Genomic DNA, 7,335 nt, shown 5'->3' on the forward strand with positions numbered 1-7,335 from the left:
ACTATGACAAGCATGCATGGTCTCCATCTCTTTCTTTATCCCATTTCTCTCTAGGTTTGTGATCCCCCTGGAGGACCATGGAATAACATCTTCCGTGGGATGGGATAGCCCTGACATGAAGCCACCCCTCCCTCTTCTCTTTCGTGAGCTAGTTCCAGAGTGTCACATGTGCCCTGTAAGGTACCCTTGCTTGTTCCTTCAGCTCCACCTGGACATGTGTTGGTGATTCCTGGAAGATACAAGACCTACCCAGAAGACAATGCAGCAGCACAACTTGATATTTCCGCATGCCAACAGTGCATAGGACAAGAAAGTTGTAATGATAAAGGAGCTTAAAGGTTTGGGGGTGCATCTCAATAAAAGAATGCTTGCCTAGGACATACTGAAGAGAGAGAGAGAGAGAGAGAGAGAGAGAGAGAGAGAGAGAGAGAGAGAGAGAGAGAGATAGCTTAATGGTGTCTGAAACCAGGCATGAGAAAAAGTCAGTGGGATGGTGGGATGGGGTTGGCAGCATGTGTCAGAGCGTCAATTCCAGGTTGTTTTCCTTTAAGAATGAAGCTTTTCCTGGTAGGTTTCTGGCTTGTGGAAAGACTCCTATCCTGCATCATTCCTTGGCAGGCTTCTGAGTCCTAGGTTGAGAGGCTACAGGATGAAAAAGGCAGGTGCTCAGGCATCCCGTGACCCACAGCACTTATGCTGGAAAAAAAGAAGGAAGTAGGATCTATGGATGACCCCAAGAAGCAGAATAGCTCCTGCAAAAGGGGAAAGAATCCAGAGAAGGAGGCAGAAGAAGCAAGTTGGGCTGCTACGGCAGGGTCCTCTAGCATCAGACCATGGTACCTAGCCATAAGCCTCTAGAAGTTCACAACCACATGCTGAAAGGTCACACTGTCCTACCAGGAGGAAAAAATCAGTGTGTTTAGCAAACTCCCCACCCCCCAGTCTATCCAAAATGTCCCAAAGCAGGTACCTGCCCCCACCCCTGCCATGTTCTTGCTTATGTCACAGAATAGTATGAGGCTGGTGAGAGGCTACCCTGCTCTTTCTTATATTAGTCATCCTGTTGCAAACATCCAGAAAGTCACATGAGCAGATAAATGCCATCTTAAGCACTGGTCCTGGCCTGAAATCCCCATTCCCCTCCTTGCCTTAAACTCATTCCGATCTGTTTCCCCTGTTCTCACACAGACACTGGCTTGCTTTTATCTCTTGGTCATGGAAATATCAGCCTACACCCCCTTCAAGAACATCACTTATAGACCAACTCTCTCCTGTTTTTTTCTCCTCCCATGCCATAGCAATTCGTGGTTCACCACAAAGTCATCCTGAGTTCTTAGGACATGTAGCCATGGAGGCCATCCTGTTCTGGCTCACAGTACTTGGGGAAGCTTTGCCTTATTCATAGTTTCAACCTGATCCATCTATGTGCACTTGTAGCAGGTACCTACGTCTTTTCCATCTCTGTTGCACAGGCTATCTGGACAAACAATAGACTGTTGGAGACCAGGTTGAGAAAACCCAGGCATCTTACATCCCAGGCATCTCACAGCCCAGGAATTTTACAGAATGCAGCTAAAAGCCATATAGTTCTTTGAACTGAGATAAATCACAAAAGGTTCAAACACCCAATTAGCCTCCACATTTGTCCTTCACTGAGCTAGTTTTGATCACTCCCTAACCCCTTGCTGTATTGTATAAATTACCCCTTCTTCATTGGTCATATCCGTGCCCAATTTATGTAAATTAACCCTCAGAGCTCACCCTGATTGGGGAGTTACCGCAATGTTTTGGCCTCAGACTAGAGCCCCCAATTATCCAAATGTGCTTGGGGTTTATCTAGAGTGTGCCACTCAACATGGCAGATTTACCTTAAACAAAATATTGCATAGATCAAGAGGCATAAATGCTGGCTTTCACATTTGCCCTCGCTCCCACCATGACCGATCACGTAATCATAAATGTGGCTTTGAGACAGATTATTTTGTGCCAGTTGGGGATGTGAAACTACTGGTAATATTTATTGGAAGCCTTCCTCATCTTGGGACCTCATCACAGTAAAAAGTAAAGGAGGCCCAAATGATGCCAGAAGGGGCCTTAATTCCCCCGTCGGAAAAAGCTGTTCCTCCTCTAATCCAGACACCTTAGGATGGTGTAATCCCCTCGTGATCGAGTTCACAGAGGCTGGGAGAAAATATGATTGNATTAACAAACAAACTCCCTCCTGGGGTTTGCGTATATATAAAGAACATAAAGATTTTGGGTTGGTATTTAAAATACANTTAACTAAGACCATCCCTAACCTTAGAGGAAGTGCTATAGGACCTAATCCTATACTTCATCCTATAGCCCCTAATATACATATTGTTCATAAAGTAGCTATTCCTCCTCGGAGTGACACTCCTGCTCCCGTTGTACTTTTTCAGCCTACTTTGCCTGCTGGACCCCTCAATTCAGCAGAGCTGCGTTTAGACATAGTAAATGCTTCAGTCGCTGCCATACATGCAGCCAATAATACCCAATAAGAAGAATGTTGGGTGTGTTTTTCCCCCTAAACCCCCTTTCTATGAAGGAGTAGCAGTATTTGGATCAGTCATTGCAACCAATGACGTCCAAGAGCTTGGTTGGCATCCTGAGGCAAACACAGGACTCACACTGAGCCAGGTTTCAGGTGTGGGTTCATGCCTTTTGGGGCCTTCCATGCTCCCCCCGCAGGCCTTGCTAGAACTCTGCAATCAGACTATTTTTGTACAGGCCACTTTTCAATATTTTGGAGCACCCAATGGTACCTATTTGGCATGCTCTACTGGGCTTACTACTTATGTAATTACCCAGACATTTTTAGCTAATAGAGATTATTNTGTCTTGATTCAACTTTTACCAAAGTTGACAATACATCCTGCAGAAGATTTACTCCAAATGTGGGATAAAGGCACCAACCTGCCCTGCTNTAAGAGAGAGCCAATTACTGCAGTAACCTTAGCAGTGGTCCTTGGTGTGAGTGCTGCAGGTGCAGGAACGGGAATTGCCTCCCTGATCTCCTCCCAACATCAGTCTGCACAGCTTGCCAGGTTTAATTATGCTGTGGACAGAGACATTCGAGAGATACAGAGAGGCCTGACAAATTTAAAAGATTCCTTAGTCTCTCTGTCTGAGGTAGTGTGACAGAACAGAAGAGGCCTAGATTTAGTATTCCTAAAGGANGGAGGACTCTGTGCAGCCCTCAAAGAAGAATGTTGTTTTTACACTGATAAGACTGGCTTAGTTCAGAATAGTATAGACAAAGTTAGAGCTAGCTTAGAAAAAAGAATGCATAATAGAGAGATGCAAGAATCCTGGTATCAAAATTGGTTTTCTACCTCTCCTTGGCTTTCCACTTTGCTCCCTACCATTCTGGTACCTTTCCTGGGCATTCTCCTGATTCTATCTTTTGGCCCTTTGGCTTTTTCCAGATTAACCAGTTTTGTTAAATCTCAGATTGATGCTGCCTTAAAGCCGGTTGCAGTCCACTACCATCATGTGAACACCGAAGATCCCACTAAATATTTCTCCTCCACTGATGCAGAGATAGCAGCTGGTGGCCTGCATTTTCCACCCTTGCTGCAGACGCAGAGCACTCCTGGTTCCAGAGGCTGTGGAGATGCCATTATTATATGGGTGACTCACTGGCTCCTAATAGTGGCTGTGGGCCTTAAGCTGTGAAGTGAGCCAATGACGGGATGTGTGAGGTGCTGTGGTCAGAGGCACACCCCTGGCTGCAAGGATGACTCAGAGACGGGTAACAATTGCTAATCCAGTGTGGATAGCGTGGCCTAAGACAGAACCCTTGCCCACCTAAGACCCGAAAAGGCCTAGCTTTTGGGTGCTGAACACGGGTGCACACCTCATAGCCTAAGACAAGGTGCTTCACCGACCCGTTTCTTATAGCCACCTCCCCAACCTCTATTAAATCAAAAAGGGGAAATATGTTGGAGACCAGGTTGAGAAAACCCAGGCATCTTATATCCCAGGCATCTCACAGCCCAGGCATTTTACAGCATGCAGCTAAAAGCCATATAGTTCTTTGTTTGTGCCAGTTTTCTCCTCTCTCTGCAAGACCTTTGTTGGGAACCAGCAGGATTCCAGCCCTAAGCAAACATCAAGGACTGAGGGAGTCTTCTTACATTGTGGAGCTGCCCGGAGCTGTCACCTTGGGCTGTGAGAAGAAGCTGTACTTTGAGATAAGCCACCTGATGTTCCGGAGCAGTGACGCCAAGGAACTGAGATAAGTCACAAAAGTTTCAAATGCCCAATTAGCCTCCCCATTTGTCCTTCACAGAGCATTCTTTTGATCACTCCCTAACCCCTTGCTGCATTGTATAAAAACGGAGCCTTTTCCCTTAGTAAATGAGACTATCACAAGCATGCATGGTCTCCGTCTCTTTCCTTATTCCATTTCTTTCTAGGTTTGTGATCCTCCTTGAGGACCATGGAATAACATGTCCTGCGGGTCGGGACAATAGACAAACAGGGAAGAGAACTTGAACCTGACCTGAGGATATCTCCAGTACGAGACAGAGAAGAAGCAGGATGTCTCCTGATTTCCTCCTGTCTCAAAGAGAGCTCTGACCATTTTCCTTCTTTTTTGCTAATGCTTTCAGGACAGGAAACAACTGCCTTTTTTTGAAATCTATTCTGTCTGTCTCTCTCTTTCTCATGTCATTTGTATATGTCCCATTCTTACTACTGGGACCCATGCAGAGCATAAATCTACTGGAGCTAAGAATTTTTCTAAAACCTGTTTTTTAAACCCTGCTCCTCTCACCTGATCCAGCTCTTGGCTGTGGAAAAATGCCTATATAAAATTTCCCCATCAAAATTGTGCTGTCAGCTCCTAGCTGAATTCTATATTGGGTCAACACTTACTCAAAGTAGTCTGTATACTCTCTTAATTCACCTCCTGCAAAAACAGCCTCCAAAGAAAATAAACTGTACAACCATGCTTACCACCATGCAGGATACTGTTACTTTTCTTCTCTTTTCTGGGAAGCTCCACCCAAGACAGCATTTCTCAGTGGGACCCCTTGCTTTCAGTCCCCTCATTCGGTTGCAACCTGTACCTCTCCAGCAGCCATGGATCAACTGGGTTACCTAAAAGGGGGGGGGGCTGGACATTTGAAAGGTCCGGTGTGAGAGAAAGAGGGAGCCAAGGCAATGTTTCTGATCAAGGCTCAAAATTTAATTTTCAGCTCTGTGTTGATATAAGGAAAGCCCACAGATCCCATCCTTTGTTTCATCTGGATTGAGTTGCACAGCAAGCTCAGTGGGCAGTCAACTCCTCAAAGCTCCTGTAGGAAATTGCAAATGTGGCAAGGCCAGATGATTCCAGCTAGGTTGTAAAACCATCCTGGGTTTGTTTAGCCTACTCAAGGCTAGGTGAAGGGCAAACTTTTCAGTGCTTTGTCTGGGAATCCAAACATTTCACCCCTGTTGCCCTGCCCATCCATTGGGTACTGGCAAATTTATTTACCAATCATATCCAACTCGGAGCAGGGTCCCTCAACATCTTACATAAAGATGTGTGGATACCCATGTAATTTTGACCACCAAATTAAAATAAGTAGCATTAGACCAAATCTATAACATTCTCCCTGTTTGTCCATTAAAAAAGCCTGTTCTCTCGGATACTCATTGTACATAATTATAAGAGTTATATAAAAACTATAAGGTATAACATACACTAATAACATCCAGTCCATCAATTTTCTCAATTTAGTTCCATTATTCTACCGTCTTCCTAACTTAAAGAGTTTGCAATTCTAAACCAGAATTGTGTCTTGATTTTAGCTTGCATTACTACTTTAAAACATCCTTTCATCTATACCATCTTCCTTAATTCTAAACAACTTAAGCTTGATTATGAGACTATAATTAGTCTTCAACCTGGTCAAATTTTAAGTGAATATGTAGGAAGCACAAAAACATAGCTTCCAAAACTTAACCAATTTGCAGAGGATTCTGAATATTTGGACAGTTCCCCATTCCTCAAAACATCTTCTGGCCCAGAATCAACGGACAGACCTTGAGTGAAACAGGGATTATGCAGAACTAGCTTACACATCCTTGGCAGAGCTAAACTGTTGATTATCCTGCATTGTGTGTCCTTTCCTGAGCAGTATTTTTTGTCTGTAAATGAATTAGGGCAATTCTTGCCCAGTGGCTACCTTGCCATAACAGGAGCAACTTTATATGGAGGTTGTAATACTCAATATCTTTGTAGCACTGTGAAGGGGCTACTGTCAGGAGTAGATACATGTCCTAGTCAAAAATTCTATTAATATTGAAATCATTTTAAATGTCATATTTTGTAAATTTCTGATGCTTTTAAAGACAATGTATATAAAGTATATCTGAACTCTGAAACCTTGAATACTCTTAGCAATTACTAATTAAATAATAGTGAAAACATTTTATAATAATTAAATTAGAATCTAATACAACACCGAGTTCACTATCTGGAACTTAACCTTCATTATTTATTCATACTAAACAGTTTGTAATAGCAGACACTAGAACGACAGGGTCAAAGCCTTTGTATTCTTAAATACATAGCTGCATCGACACAATGTCTATCTTAGAGTAACAAAATTAATTTTAAATTTTGTATCAATGTACAAAGGTTTATACCAATGAAAACTTTAAACCTGTATCAATATATAAATTCTGTACCAGTGTAAGAAATTATAATTTCAATTTTGCATCAAATACAAAGATTTTTACCAATATAAAATTATGACTATGAAATGCTTTGTTTAAGAATAAAATAAATATATCCAATAAAAAGAAACACAATTTCTTTCTCCTCATGTTTATCCTTTGTGTAGAGAAAAGACATTGATTTTTTTGAGTTAATTTTATATCCAGCTACTGCACTGAAGCTGTTTATCAGCTATAGGAATTCTCTGGTGGAATTTTTAGGGTCACTTATATATATAATCATATTATCTGAAAATAGTGATATTTTGTCTTCTTCCTTTCCAATTTGGATCCCCTTGAACTCCTTTAGTTGTCGAATTGTTCTGGCTAGGACTTCAATTACTGTATTGAATAGGTAGGGTGAAAGTGGGCAGCCTTGTCTAGTCCCTGATTTTAGTGGGATTGCCTCCAGCTTCTCTCCATTTACTTTGATGCTGGCTACTGGTTTGCTGTGTATTGCTTTTATTATGTTTAGGTAGGGGCCTTGAATTCCTGATCTTTCCAAGACTTTTATCATGAAGGGGTGTTGTATTTTATCAAATGCTTTCTCAGCATTTAACGAGATGATCATGCGTTTTTTTTGTCCTTGAGTTTGTTTATATA

This window comes from Mus pahari, chromosome 1 (genome assembly GCF_900095145.1).
Source record: "Mus pahari chromosome 1, PAHARI_EIJ_v1.1, whole genome shotgun sequence".
NCBI classification, from domain to species: domain Eukaryota; kingdom Metazoa; phylum Chordata; class Mammalia; order Rodentia; family Muridae; genus Mus; species Mus pahari.